Source organism: Panthera uncia (assembly GCF_023721935.1).
Source record: "Panthera uncia isolate 11264 chromosome B3 unlocalized genomic scaffold, Puncia_PCG_1.0 HiC_scaffold_1, whole genome shotgun sequence".
NCBI lineage: Eukaryota > Metazoa > Chordata > Mammalia > Carnivora > Felidae > Panthera > Panthera uncia.
Window position 1 is genome coordinate 128,670,358 of NW_026057582.1, and position 15,723 is coordinate 128,686,080.

The window sequence follows — 15,723 nt, forward strand, 5'->3', positions numbered from 1 at the left end:
TAGGCTCCGAGTATGTATTTTCTTTTCCTCTCTGTTTATGTCTCTGTTTTCTGTAAAGTGGCCTAAACTACAGCAGTATCTACCGGGTTCTCTGACAATGCCATCAATTTCATTAAGAAGATGAAGCCTTGCGGGGCAATTAACTCCAAAAGGGGTACAAAGCAATAGCGAAGAGATACTGGCCCGTGGTACTTAGCACTTAGCTCTGAAATGGAGATAAGGCCTATCAACTCAGGGTTGTGTTTAATGTTCGCTGCGGCTTCCACACCACAGCTACAACCTAGCGGTCACCGTGTTAACACTCCCCAATATCTATTACAATTAGTTTTTGATTAAGAGGCCTAACATGGCTTTTGAAGCCTTTTATGTTGTGTCAAATGGCCAGTGATGGAGTGATATGTGCGGACACCTCCCAGTAACAAAGCATCTTGTAAAAGGTTTCAAGTGAACTATTTTATCATCCTAATGGAAACCAGATGACTGTAACTCCCCCCCGCCCCCCACCCTTAATTTCAACTATTTACTGAAGAGTCCTTGTTTGGAATTACATAAAGATTTATTCTTACATGACGACCTCATGCATTAAGTATTGCTGCAAACAGAGCCACTTGGAATTTGGGAAAGCTTTTTAAAGATGACTGGGGCAGTTTTCACGGGAAATTTATTTTCTTTTATTTTTCCTTTGATTCCGGAAGGAGAGGACACCTTTGCCTTTTTTCCGCACCCCCCCCCTCCCCCCCCGAGTATCTCATTATGATTTTAATTGTTGGTTAGGAGGCCATTTTCTGTGGAGTTATGCTTTCTCTGCTGGGGTTTTTAGTCAATAGTCTTAGTTTATTCTTCAAGAGAGAGGTCCGTGGAATTTTGTCAGGAAAGAAAAAAAAGATTAAGATTTAACCTAAGATTACGTTCTGTGTGAACGTCAAATACACGTTATTTTCATAAAGGTATATGAGACTCAAGAAAGTAGACTAATTTTCAAAGTCTCATGATCTATACATATACTTGTAAATTTAATAAAAATAGTATATCGATAGGACGTACCATGTGAATGTGAAACATACTAGTGTTTTTCATGACTGTCTTTCTTTACAGTCTTCGTGGCCTGGGCCATACTCCCCTTTGAACCTCAGTTTTGTGCTTTATGGTCCGGGGTTGGACTAGATGCTCCCTGATTTTTCATTCACCTCTGGAAGTCATTGGTTCTGTGACATCAGATGTTCTGGAGAACTCTGAGCTCAAGGCACTCGTGGGAAGGTAGTGTGGTGTATGGGTTCAAGCCGGGGTGACAACTGTGTACCCCCTGGCATGGTACCCACCTGACTGAGACTCAGATTGTCCCCACGTCAAATAAGGACAACATTCTCTACAATCAGTAAGTAAAATCTGGTATATAGAGTGCCCGGTAAATGGTGGCCTGTCAATAATTTCTATCTTCCTTCTTTTCTTTCCTATTCTGTCTTGTTGCATATTGTCTAGCACAGTTTGAATGAATGAAATGATCCTATCTGTCATGCGCGTCATTCTATTAGAAGCGTTTACTGAGCCCTTGTTACATGCTGGGTGTCCTCCTGAGTGAGCCTGAGAATCCCAAGGTTAGAGACAGAGTCCTTGCTCATAAGCAGAGGGGGCCATAGACAGTAGGTAGGGAATTTTAACAGAGTCAGAATGAGATGAGTGGAGGAGAGGTGACCACCTACTCCAGATTGCAGTTGGGGCTTTGTCACTTGTAGGGTGATTCTTTTTGCACATGGTCCCATACATCAGTTCAGGTCGTCTCCTCAACCACCCTCTGAGCCTAGCGGGGCAGACATCATCACCTCCGTTTTACAGATGGGGGAGCTGAAGAACTGAAGTTTTGGATCCTTTATAGCTGCGACTGATCAGATTCGTAAGATCCTTTAAAATCAAACTGGCTGCCATAAATGGCGTTGCCGTGAACACGTGCAGAGATTTGGACCAAGAAAGAAAGCTGTAGCAAAATCACTTAGTAACATCCGACTTATCAGGGTCTTTTTTCCAAGTGTTTTCCTCCAGGGTCCATCCATTCCATTCATCTATACGTTCATTCAACATTCATGTGCTGCTTTCCACACACAGGGTTAGGTGGTAGGGGTTCAAAGCTTGAACTTGGTAGCCCTTGCCTTTCATGAGTTCATGGTCTGGTGGGGACGTACAGACACCCATGGTTCCCTGTGATTGTAGTGCAGCAGCGGATGCTGAGACAGTTAGAACGCAGAGAGAGAGAGAGAGAGAGAGAGAGAGAGAGGAACCCTGGACAGAGGAGGGGGAGGTGAGGTTTTCCGGAAGAGAAGACACTTGAATTTAGCTGAGTTTTCTGGGACAAATAACGAATCGCCTCTGTCGAAAGTGAGGGTGATGTGGCTAAGGCTTCAGGCTAAGAGAGGTGGGGAGAGATGAGAAAGCATGGCACATGGGGTCACCTGTCGACGGTGAGGAGAAACCACGGAGGGGGCGGGGCTGTGGTGAAGCAGGGACAGACACCATTAGATGGACACCCGTGTCCTTCCACAACCTGTTCAGGAACAAGAGCCCGGGCAGCCTCTGCAGTTCATGTGCAAGTTTAACTCACATGTCGCTAGTACCCTCTACCTTACCTGATTTTCTTACCACTTCTTCTCGAACCTATCTCGTTTGCTGCTTTTGGCGAGTCTGGTTTTATAGTCAACCTTAGCAGTTGGTTAGAGGCTGTTATTAGTATAACCAACCTTAAATAATTTGATTTTCAGGTTGGCTACGTCACAATATCTCCTGTGGGCTCGATGGTCAAACTACACATTTATTTAAAAATTGGTTTCTTCACGTTATATTTGAAAGCGGTGCTACTCACTCATCTGTAAAGCATTAGGCTCTGTGTATAAAAGTATCTCATTTGACTTTTATTCACAGAGTTCTAAGAGTAAGGTTTAGGTCCTGACAGATATATCAGTTTTCTATTAAGTCTATTGTCTTATTTTATTAGTTCTCTGTTTAAAGAAATATTTTTATAGAGAACAATATGTTTGAAGGAGAGGAGAGACTGTAATAAATTTGAAAGATGCTCTTCTCAGTAAATTTCCAGAGATTTGTGTTTATTTATTCATTTTAAATTTAGATAAAGGGTTTATCTTTTTTTTTTTTTTTTACTTTTTTTCATGTTTATTTATTTATTTTGAGAGAGAGAGAGAGAGAGAGAGAGAGAGACAGTGTGTGAGCAGGAGAGGGGCAGAGAGAGAGATGGAGAGAGAATCCCAAGCAGGCTCCATACTGTCAGTGCAGAGTCCAATGGGGGGCTCGAACCCACAAACCATGAGATCAGAACCTGAGCTGAAATCGAGAGCTGGATGCTTACCAATGGAGCCACCCAGGTGCCCCAAATTTAGACAAAGTATTTAGGCTAGTGTGGCCTGTGGTAAATGGGTATTGTTTGGGCTAAGGAAGGTTTCAAAGAATTGTCAACATTGAAAAGTCCAGAACCCTAGAAATTTCACAGGAAATCTGGTTTCCTTCAAAAAAAATGTGATGCCATGGACTCATAGGATAACAGTCTGTGGGGTGAAGGCACATTCATTCCCTGTTCCTTACAGTCCAGGGAGGCCATCTCATTCATGAAGCCTCCCTGCCTCCCTCTAACCCCACGCCCCTCCCCCCCACCTTTGGCTTCATGATTGCAGCTCGGGCTTGGCATTTCCCAATTTAAAAAAATGAAACTTATATCCACACCAAAAATTACACACGGATGTTTACAGCAGCTTTGTTTATAAATGCTGAAACGGAAGCAACCAACTTGTCCTTCAGTAGTCCAAGGGTTAACCCATGGCGGATCCATACAATGGAATGCTATTTCACATTAACGGTGATGAACTATCAAGCTATGAGGAGACAAGGAGGGACCTTAAGTGCATATTACCAAGTGCAAGAAGCCAATCCTTAAGGCTACATGCTGTATGATTCCAAGTATATGACATTCTGGAAAAGGCAAAACTCTGGAGAGAGTCAAAAGGTCAGTGATTACCAGGCATTGGAGATTGGAAGGATGAATGTATCTGCAGAACACAGAAGATTTGTAGGGCAGTGAAAACACTCCATATGATACTATAATGACGGATACATATCATCACATATTTGTCCAAACCCATAGAATGTGCAACACCAAGAGCAAACCCAAATGTAAACTATAAACGCTGGGTGATAACGATGTGTCAACGTCTATGCATCAGCCGTAGCCAATGTACCACTCGGGTGGGGGATGTTGAAGTGGGGCAGGCTACGTGTTGGGGCAGGAGATATATGGAAATCTCTCTACCTTCCTCTCAATTTTTCTGTGAACCTTGAAAAAATGTCTTCAAAAAAAAAAATAGTGGTAAATGCCAATCATCACATGCAAAACCCTTTCCGCTCAGAAGTTTTAAGAGAACACACGGGCCTGATAACGGACAGAGCTGTTACTTTGAGAGCCCGTCTAGCTTAGTGAAAAAGTCAATTTCTGGATCAGTTTTCTAGACTACTATGGAAGGAATGCAAGGGCACAGTCAGTGATGGGCTGAGTGTAACTTTTCGAATAAGTGGTCCCCCGGAAGTTTTCCCCATGATCCCACTCCTTATCGTGACCCTCTCAAAACTGGTTTTTGGGTGTGAATATGCGAAATGTAAACATGGACCAGTAATTTTTCACGGGGGGGGGGGGGGGGGGGTGGAGCTGGTGTTTCTTGGCACCTAGTTTCCTGAGCTTGGTTGAAAGTGCTAAGTTTTTCCTGGTGTTAATTATTAATGTGACCTGTTTATGTACCAGTTATCCGGCTAACCATTAATATCTGTTTACTCATTGATGACCTTTGCAATTTCGTACCTCTCTCTTGGCTGTAAATGTCAACCGTTTTGTTTTTTTTTTTCTTTTTTCGTATGTTCATGTTCCCTTCGTATCTACCGGTTGCTTCCAGCAACTCCTTCACAGAGGAAAATAGCAGGAGGCAACATAAATGTAATCTTTACATACACGAAAGAAAAGACAAGAGCTTTTGATTGAAGAGGATTAAAGACACAGGGGTGCCTGGGTGGCTCAGTTAGTTATGTGTCGGACTTTGGTTTAGGTCGTGATCTCATGGTTCGTGGGTTCGAGTCCCACGTCAGGCTCTGTGCTTGGCAGCTCAGAGCCTGGAGCCTGTCGCAGATTCTGTGTCTCCCTCTCTGTCTCTGCCCCTCCCCTGCTCATCCTCTGTCTCTCTCAGCCTCTCAGAAATAAATAAAAACGTTAGAAGAATTTTAAAAAGAGAGAGAATTAAGACGCAGAACTTTCCTTTTTGCAAATGCAAAGATCCCTGGCCTGGGGTGGGGGCGGTGAGGGTGGGGCAGAAATTCATAAGAAAAAGAAGTTGTTTTGCCTCTGTGCTTTAGCAGAGAGAAAACCAAGGAAGGGACTCTCAACCGGTCCTGGGGAATGGAACCCAATTTTCTTTTCTTTCTTTTTTTTTTTTTTTTTTCCAAAATGTCAGGATAAGCTCTTGCACAGTCAAGCAAGCCTGCAGGATTTATCTCTAGTCCCCCAATCAGTCTACATTAACCCCAACAGTAGCGAGACATTACCATTCTGCTCACTTGTAAATGGCTAAAGCTGAGATTAAGCAATGCGGTTGGATTAGGGCTGCAAGGGTGACCTTAATTTTACCCATCATTGGAGCCTGTGTATATTTGACTCATCTTAATTGCATTTACCTAATTTAAACAGACAATAGCAGCCCCAGAAATTTTTTTTTTACCCCCCAAATAATCAGAAAAGGAAGAAGAGCTATTTCTTAGAAATTAAGCCCAGAGCACTCTAGCTATGGCCGCTGCTCGGTTAACAAAAGCAGCCGTTTTTTTCTTTTTCTTTTCTTTCTTTCTTTCTTTCTTTCTTTTTTTTTTTTTTTTTTTTTGCTTTGCTCCATTAACATACCAGCACAGGGAAGGACCCATTGAAATATTATTATCTTTGCATAACAATACAATTTGAAAGTCTCACGGTGCTTCTTTATTGAAATGTTTTAAAATATTAATATCATCCCGGCCATAAATAACCATTATGGCATTCATAGAGATTAAAGTTTTGAGATATGCCCTAGGTGTACATTCACATTTTCTCGTTCACTGAGTTCCAACTTCAGTAAAATTAGTTTTTTTAGATACAGCCCTGCACACTTGCTGTGACTGTCACTTCGTGTTGAATTTATCATCTAGAATTTAAGGCGGAAGACTGGGGAGCAATCTGTCACAAGCGATTGTGTTCGTAATCTTTGAGGGTTGGGATGGGGGCTGGGGAGAAGATAAGCATTCTAGAACGCCGCTCTCCAGCGCGGAGACCATTCATTGGGCTCCAGCCGCCGGGGCGGTGAGGGGATTTGCGTAGACTGTGTAATGCATTTTCTTCAAGCCTGTCTCTGTCGGAAGGTTGTGCTGAACTTGACGCACATAAATGCCGCTCAGGTTTTCTTGGCTAAATGATAACTCAGCTTGTCTTTCCCAGTGAGTTCCGGAATAAATAGAGAGATGGGCTACACGTGGGGTGTTGTGACTTAGTTAGAGCCTCTAGTGTCCTCGAATAGACAAGCAGACTCGATCGTGGTGCCCGCACAAAACACAGACTTCCAAGGAAACGTGGGGAACCGCGGTTTTATGCTACGTCTACGATGACGTGAGTTGAAAAGCCGTTGGAAGTCAAGGTGAGGACTTGACTTCCTGTCAGTCCCTTGCATCCGGGGGGGGGGGGCGATAAATGGTCCCCAAACACATCATTTCCCTTGGAGACGGAATGTGTCTTAGGGATTTTTGACATGATAGGGAAGTGGGACAGTTGAGTTCATTCTCCATCTCGTTGGAACGGGTACATTTTGCGCTGGGAACTGAGCAGAGCATTTCCCCGAGACTGCTGTTCGGTGCTGTTGGTTGTCCCTCTGAGGTGCAAAGCAGGCATTTCTTCGCGACCTCTGGGTTTTGGAAGCCGACTACTCTTAATAGCTTCCTGATCTCTATCTGGGTATCAAACTCGGAGGCTTTGAACTTTGCCAGTCCGAATCCCACATTTACATTTCCTCTTTAGGTCCCCTGGTCAACGAGCTTCATTGACACACGCAAATTTTCCCTCGCACGTCTTATTCGAGGCAACACTGGAAATTTGGGTTTATGGAATGTGCCGGCAGCTCTGAGCCGTCTTGGTTTCCCCGCTGTTGGCTTGGTCCGGGGCCCACGATGATGTAAGCTCTGTGTAGCTCAAAACTCAGATTAACTGCTGGAGCAGGATCGGGAGTGGGCTTGGGCCCCAGGAGCCTTTCAGAAGGGTGGATGGGGAGTGGGGAGGTTCCTCGCCGGCTGTGAGACAGAGGTTACTGTTGTTTGTGAAGTTGTGAATGGCTCCGGGCCATTAACTTCTGCAGGAAACCCGTGCTCCTTCTCACCCTGCGGTCTCCTTAGGGGCTCTGACCCTGGGCCCCCCCAGGTGGATCCTGGCATTATCTTATGTATAGCACTCACCACCTTGCACTGGAAGGGCCCCCTCAAAGGTCTCTGTTCCAATGAGATCCCGGCTGGCTTGAGGGCCGGGACTCCTCAGCACCCAGCGCAATGTCTGACATTCAAGGATGCTCAACATCTGGGCAGCTGTGGGACTGAGCAGGACTAGCCGGTGGAATGATAACAATAATTAATAATAACCTTCTGCTTCCTGCCCCGTTCCTCCACGATGAGAACTGCTGAACTAGGTGATTTCTTTGTCTTGATCTTACAGGTGAGAGCCAGGCTCAGGAACAGTTGGTGGAATGTTTGCTGAGCCTCTCGGTCTATTCCTAGTGGCTAGTTATCGAGACGTGACTTAAAGCCACCCTCTTTGTGGTCTAGCTGCTTCCCTGGGGTGGGGGGCGGCTGTAGATGGGGGCCACAGTCTTGCTAGGAGCCTGGTCTTCTCCCCTTCCCTCCCCTCCCTTCCTCTCTCTCTCTCTTTCTCTCTCTCTCCATTCACAGTTCCTGGCCTTTCCCTCTCTTCCTCTTGGCTGGCACGATCTCCCTCCAGAGCGTGCGGCTCTGGGGAAACAAAAGCCAGGTGCCTTCCCTTTGTCCTCTCAACACGGACCTCCCCCGAGGCAGGGGCACAGAGGGCCCTGGCTTCCTCTGTAGAGCAGAGAGCCCGCAAAGGCCGAGATAGGAGCACAAATTAATATATCAGTAAATTATCCTGCCATGCTGACCTACTCTCTAATCAGGAGGACAGTGAAAACACGGGGAGGATGCCAGAAAAGAATCCGGAGGAGGAGAGGACCTTTGGGAGGCTTCAAAGTCTGAACTCTTCCCCTGAGATTTCACGGAGCGTGTGTGTGGGGGGGGCAGTGCCCGCTGCCAGGGGAGTGACAGGCAGAGAGGTGAGGCAGAAGGAAATGGAGAATAAAAGGGACCTACGACAGAGAAGGCAGGGCAGAAAAGGCAGGTAATGACAAATAACTGAGAGGCACGTGTCACTGAGAGCTTACCATGTGCTAGGCACGGCCTGTGGCCTCTGACTGTGCCCTCAGCATCACAGCCACCTGCCCTACTAGACACGGTCGCTGCTACCCCCATTTGAAAGATGAGAAAACTGAGGAAATAAAGCCTAGCGGACGTTCTCAATTTCCCACATCTAGCAAGTGATGGGGCCGGCTCTTCGGCCAGAGAATCTGAGGCTCACGTAACCCCTCTCCCGTCGGGCTCCCCATTGACAACCCTTGTTCTGATAAAACAGTGGTGCCAGAAGTGAATTTCATCTCAGCTGGCGAATTTCGTGGTGGTAAGGGGGGCCTGAGCACATACCCGTTAGACCAAGAAGAAATTAAGACGGTAAAAGAAAATGAGGCTCTACTCCCAGGACTTCAATAGGAACGGAAGTTCCCAAGTGAAAGAATAAAGCAATCACATTCTACAACCAACGAAGAGGTTCTAGAAACATGGCCTCATTGACCCTACCCAGCCCTGTCAGATAGATCAGACCCGAGAATTAGAGACATTAGAGAGGATGGACATTATATAGGTCCATTTTATAGATGTGGAAATGGAGGCCGAGAGAAATTGAATAAGAGGCAGATTTCAAGACTGAACACGGGTCTGTCGGTTTGTAGTTCGATGCCGACAGGTGGGTGGGCGCTATCTGCCAAGGTGACGGCCCAGAGAAGGGGAGGAATAGAATATCCGTTGACCCTGTGCAGGCTGCTGGGCTCACTCTGGAGAAATCCATGTTCAGGGCCAGATGGCGGGGATCATACAGCGGAAGGAAAGGGAGAGTTTTAGGGGGTGTCCATTTCAAGCTTTCGATTCAGCAGAAGAGGAGAGAGCGTGGAGATTCGGGATATGAAATAAACGTCGCGGAGGAGAGCAAAAGCAGAAAAAAGAAAAACGGGTGCAAAACCACTAGGCGAAGAGGAAATACAGGAGGCACCGAAAAGTGGCTTCTGCGCGTAAAATGTTGGCATGCGGTTTGGAGAAGAAACAGAGGGTGAAACAAACTAGGGAGTGCCAAGGGAAGGAAGCGGAGAGGAAAGCGATCATGTGGACGATTTAGAAGGTGTTCTCAGAAGCTAGAAACGGTGCCTGGAATTGGTTCGAAACAGATTTTTGTGCAAAGGGAATTATCAAGCGTGGGGGCAGGAGAGGAAACACCTGTGTAAAGAAGCGTGTGAGAGAATCAGAGCCACTCCTAGACCAGAAGATGCAGGCAGACCGATGGACATCATTATGATGAGAACAGAGAATTGCATCACTAGGTTTCAGCCAAAACATGAGAAAAAAAAAAGGCGTGGAGTGGGAAAAGGAAGGGAAAAAAACAAAACAAAACAAAAAAAAACAACAACCCCCAAACCAAAAACCAAATACCAAAAAAACAAAAACAAAAACAAAAAACCACCCCACAATAAAACCCAATGTTCTTTCTGTTCAGAAATGGCTAGAATCATCATAGAACTGTTTCAGCCTTAACTACTAGGCCAACATTTCCTGAATGTGTCTGTAATAGCCCCTCCCCTTTTTAAATTCTATTTTTCTTTTTAACATTTATTTATTTGTGAGACAGAGAGAGACAGAGCATGAACAGGGGAGGGTCAGAGAGAGGGAGACACAGAATCTGAAACAGGCTCCAGGCTCTGAGCAGTCAGCACAGAGCCGACGCGGGGCTTGAACTCACGAACCGTGAGATCGTGACCTGAGCCGAAGTCGGACGCTTAACCGACTGAGCCACCCAGGCGCCCCTTAAATTCTATTTTTTAAAGATCCTCTTTAATATCTTATGGAACTATTCTTTTTCTTTAAATTTTTTTTAATGTTTTATTTCTTTTTGAGACAGAGAGAGACAGCATGAGCGGGGGAGGAGCAGAGAGAGAGGGAGACACAGAATCTGAAGCAGGCTCCGGGCTCTGAGCTGTCGGCACAGGGCCCGATTTGGGGCTCGAACCCACGAGCCGTGAGATCATGACCTGAGCCGGCGTCTGATGCTTAACCGACTGAGCTACCCAGGCGCCCCTATTTATTTATTTTGAGAGAGGAAGAGACAGAATCCCAAGCAGGCTCTGTGCTGTCAGCACGGAGCCTGATACGGAGATCTGTCTCATGAGCCCTGAGAACATGACCTGAGCCAAAATCAAGAGGCGGACACTCAACCGACTGAGCCACCCAGGCGCCCCTCTTTTATTGGTAGCATTAACATACATTAACATAGGCCTCTTTTGCCCATAAATTCATCCTTCCAAATTATAGTCTGTTTTGAGTTTCCCATGGTGGGTAATAATTCTTCCCACTTTTGCTGTTTTCACGGTGCCTGTCTTCGTGTGACATCTGGTCAGGTAGGAGCCGGAAATCCAGAGTTGTTAGCATTTTCCCAATATCCGCATCACAAGACTGTGGGTGTTGGCTTTCGGGACTCTTCCAGGAGTAAGTACGGAGGCCTGGTGCCCTGAGGCTCCCACAGCTATTCGACCACCCTCAGGATTTTTCCTGCTTGCTTCCTCGATTCTTAGCTTCCATTCAGAAAGCAGACTTTTCCGGCTAATTGACCTCTAAATAGTCGAAGCATGCTTGTGTTATTGCTGCTAATATTGGCTTTGCATAAAAGCAACGGAATCAGCCCGCAGATTACACACTGCAGAGGTCCTTTAAGGAAACAGTGGATCCAGAGATTAGGCTGCGTATTTTTGAGGACTTTTTAAAATTTGTATCATGCACACATGCTCATCTGGTATCTCTAACAGTGGCGAGCCTATCGTTTGTCGGGTGACAGCGGACCGTGGTGTGAGAAACGCATATACCGACCTACCGGCGAGGTGCAGGAGGCCAGGAACCCGGCCACGATCAAAGACATTCTTTCTACAACTCCACGAGGCCAGAGCGCAAGCCCGCTTGTGGCCTCTCCGCTGTTTTCCCCAAGTGAATTTGACAGAGACGTCGCACGGTGGAGGTTTCGGCGCCTTTCGTTTTCGGCATCTTTGTGTAATAAACTACAGACCCAGAATTTAAACGATGCAGAAGTTAAGGGGGGCCTCTTGCTGCGAGGTGAACGTAGTAGAAGTTTGAAGTTTGAAGTTTTGAAGTTTGAAGACGTTCCCATCACCAGCCCCAACAGTTATACCCCAGACGCTTCTTTGGGTGAAACTAAGCAAGGACGCTTGAACCCAGACAGTTGCTTGGAAGGACGACACAAGTTAACACTAAAATGACTGCCAGGCCGCTCTGGAAAGCAGTGTGGAGGTTCCTCAGAAAATTAAAAATAGACCTACCCTATGACCCAGCAATAGCACTGCTAGGAATTTATCCAAGGGATACAGGAGTACTGATGCATAGGGGCACCTGTACCCCAATGTTTATAGCGGCACTCTCAACAATAGCCAAATTATGGAAAGAGCCTAAATGTCCATCAACTGATGAATGGATAAAGAAACTGTGGTTTATATACACAATGGAATACTACGTGGCAATGAGAAAAAATGAAATATGGCCTTTTGTAGCAACATGGATGGAACTGGAGAGTGTGATGCTAAGTGAAATAAGCCATACAGAGAAAGACAGATACCATATGGTTTCACTCTTATGTGGATCCTGAGAAACATAACAGAAACCCATGGGGGAGGGGAAGGAAAAAAAAAAAAAAAAGAGGTTAGTGTGGGAGAGAGCCAAAGCATAAGAGACTGTTAAAAACTGAGAACAAATTGAGGGTTAATGGGGGGTGGGAGGGAGGGCAGGGTGGGAGGGAGGGCAGGGTGGGTGATGGGTATTGAGGAGGGCACCTTTTGGGATGAGCACTGGGTGTTGTATGGAAACCAATTTGACAGTAAATTTCATATATTAAAAAATAAAAAATAAAAAAATAATAAAAAATAAAAAAAAAATAAAAAAAAAAATAAAATGACTGCCAGGTGAGGGGACATCATAGTGTCACTTCGCGCTACACTTGAAGCACTTTGGTTCACACCAGGCATGTCTTTTACCCCTCCCCCACCTCCATATCTGATCATGAAAATTTTCTTTGGAAGAAGAGAATTTACCATGAGAGGTTTTGAACCGCGGAAGCTGAAAGAAGTCGACAGTGAACACCCATGTGCCCGCCACCCAGGTTCCACACTGCACATTTGACTCATGTTGCTCTGTCCCGTACCTCGTCATCTGTCTGTTTTTCTGTCCGACGGTGCGATCGCGTTGATGTTTGCGCGTTGACTTGGGGACACGTTTCAAAATAGGTGGCGGGCGTTGATACCCTTCCCCCCCCCCCCAACCTTCCAGCATGCAGAGCATTAAGTAGAGTTCAACATTCGTTGACAATATTTTGGGGGGGGGGGTGGTGACAGATACAGTGTCAGGTACAAGTTGTAAGCCGCTCTTTAGATTTAGTGTGAGAAGTGTTTACAACTGTGTGATCCAAATGACTGTCAAACTCTGGAATATTTCCATTGTCCCAGAGAGTTCCTTTATGCCCATCCCAACCAATCCCTGCCTGTTCTCCCATAGACAACCCTGGTTCTCGTGTTCATTTGTTTCTTTTTTTTTCCCCCGCCATAGATTAGTTTTGCCTGCTTTAGAATTTCACGTATACACCATCATATCATAAGAACTCTTTAGGTAAGGTTTTGTCACTCAGCGTAAAGATCTGGAGATTAATCCTTGCCACTGGGTATCTGGCTAGTGTATTCCTTTTCGTTGTTGAGACCTATTCCGTTGTGGGATTGTAGCACTGGGTGCCACTTAAAGAAGGATAAAATACATGGTACCAAAGAAATTCCAGGGAATAGCTTGCAAGATAAGGAGAGGTTGGAGGAGGGAAGGGGATTTGAAATATTCACCATAGAAAAAGAGCACATTTAAGAACGGGCATGAGAACTGCCTTCAGATATCTAACATAGGGGTCAGCAAATGTTATTGGTAATGAGTCAGATAGTAAATATTTAAAAAAAATTTTTTTTTAATGTTTTATTTCTTTTTGAGACAGAGAGACACAGAGCATGAGCGGGGAAGGGGCAGAGAGAGAGCGAGACACAGAATCCGAAGCAGGCTTCAGGCTCCGAGCTGTCAGCCCAGAGCCCGACGCGGGGCTGGAACTCATGAACCGAGAGATCGTGACCTGAGCCGAAGTTGGACGCTCAACCAACTGAGCCACCCGGGTGCCCCATATAGTAAATATTTTATGATTTGCTGGGCCATAGAGTTTTTTGTTGCAACTACTTTTTTTTTTAACACTTATTTATTTTTGAGAGAGAGAGAGTGAGAGAGAGAGAGAGAGAGAGAGAACGCACATGTGCATGCAGGTGGGAGAGGGGCAGAGACAGGGAGACAAAGGATCCAAAACAGGCTCTGTGCTGTGAGTGAAGAGCCCGATGTGGGGCTCGAACTCACGAACGATGAGATCATGACCTGAGCCGAAATCAAGAGTCCGCAGCTTCACCAACTGAGCCACTGTTTTTTTTGCTGCAGCTACTTAATTCTGACCTTGCAGTAGAGTGAAAGCAGTCACAGTGTGTAAATGAAGAAGCACGGCTGTGTTCCAATAAAACTTTATTTGTGGCTACTGACGTTTGAATTTCATGTATTTTCATGTGTCATGAAATATTATTCTCTTTTTGATTGTTTTTTTCAACAACAGGAGCACTTGAAATCCATTCTGAGCTCATGGCCCATACAAAATCAGACCATAGTTTGCAAACCCCTGATCTCAAGGACTGTCAAACTGAAGAAGGAATAATTATTGCTCTGTTTAAGGCTAGTGGGCAATATGAAGATTGAAAGAGGCAGCTTTGGCTCAGAGAACTAAAGATCTTTCTATTAAGTAGTGTTGAAATATACTCCATGTCCTTACCCTGCCTCTCTCCCCTGTCCCCACTGGTGCCATAGGGCTAGAGGGACAGGATCCAGAACTAGACTTTTCTTTCAATTCCCCAGCTCCTCTCTGTCCAGCTGTGTGACCTCGTGCAAGTTATTTAACCCCTGTCTGTTTCCACCGATTCCTGCACAACGTGAGAGCCATTACAATGATTCAGGAAGTTAGTATATACAACATCCTAAAAACAGTGCTGATTTGTAGTCAGTACTCAAGGTACTTAGTCCAGTGTCTGTCACGTGGCATGTATGAAATAAGTGTCATTATCATAATAATGATCATCATTACATTGTTCTTGCTATTACCACTGAGATGCTGGATAGGCATGTATGAGAATTTTGTTAAAGGAATTCCTACTTTTCATGGTAGGCTGAGCTAATAGATGCTTAGATGCTTTCCAGTTCCAACAATCAGTGTTCTCTTTATTTAGTGCCTGAGGCCTCAACCCTGGGACTCAAGCGCTGTTGAAATCCGAGACGAAACAGCACAATATTTTAATCATTAATGTTAGCTAGCCTACACCATGAGGGAAAAGAGAGTTTTGTTTCTACTTGATCTTTCCTGATCTTGGATCTTGGGCTTACTCACCACAAAGACTTGTGTGGAGGTGGACTGGTAGTGGTGTTGCTTTAATGTTTTTCTTCGTAGGAGACACTGAGAGGAGAGATCTTTGCTTTGTGATGGGGAATGAGTGACATCAAAAGCATTAAGCAAGGGCATGATTCTTCCCGTGAGCTGTACTCACCTATTAGGCAACGCTGAAGAACTGGACCGCTGTGGGGGGTGATGGGAGATCGGGTCTGGGTCTCATGGACGTTGTGGGACTGTGCCCTGAGCCGCCATGATTGCTGCTGCCTGTCAGGAGACCAACAAAGGTAGAGTTAGCTACAGCGGACATCCATTGGCACTTGCCCGTCTCCCCGTTGTAACTCTCGTCCGACATTGTTGTCTTTGTTTACTTGGTCTCTGACATTTGTGTTTCTAAGCCTGTTTATCTTTACTGGTATCTGATTACCTCGCCTTGTTTTTCTCCATTTCTGGCTGGAATGACAGGCCCCACGTCTAGGAGTCGTAAGCACAATACACGGTCACAAAAAGAGCACCAGAAGAGACCCGGGGGACCACTTGGGGCAACATATTCACTTTCTAGATGAGAAAACCAAGGCTCAGATAAAAATAGAACCTCATGAGATCCTCATGGCTTCCAGGCCAGTGCTCTTTTCTAAAAAAAGAAAAAAAAATTTAATGTTTATTTAGTTTTGAGATGGAGGGAGACAGAGTGTGGGGAGGGGGAGGTGCACAGAGAGAGACACACACACACAGAATCTGAGACAGGCTCCAGGCTCTGAGCTGTCAGCACAGAGCCCGATGCGGGGCTC

The 15,723-nt window shown here is 45.5% G+C and overlaps 1 long non-coding RNA gene across 1 annotated transcript in view; it reads left to right on the forward strand.

Moving 5' to 3' along the window:
- The first annotated feature begins 1,041 nt into the window (after positions 1 to 1,041).
- The window catches only part of LOC125910260 (uncharacterized), a 16,206-nt gene continuing 1,524 nt past the window's right edge, over positions 1,042 to 15,723 (forward strand). The window contains exon 1 of the long non-coding RNA XR_007453909.1: positions 1,042 to 1,375. This is a non-coding gene — a long non-coding RNA (uncharacterized LOC125910260). The remainder of the gene's footprint in view (positions 1,376 to 15,723) is intronic.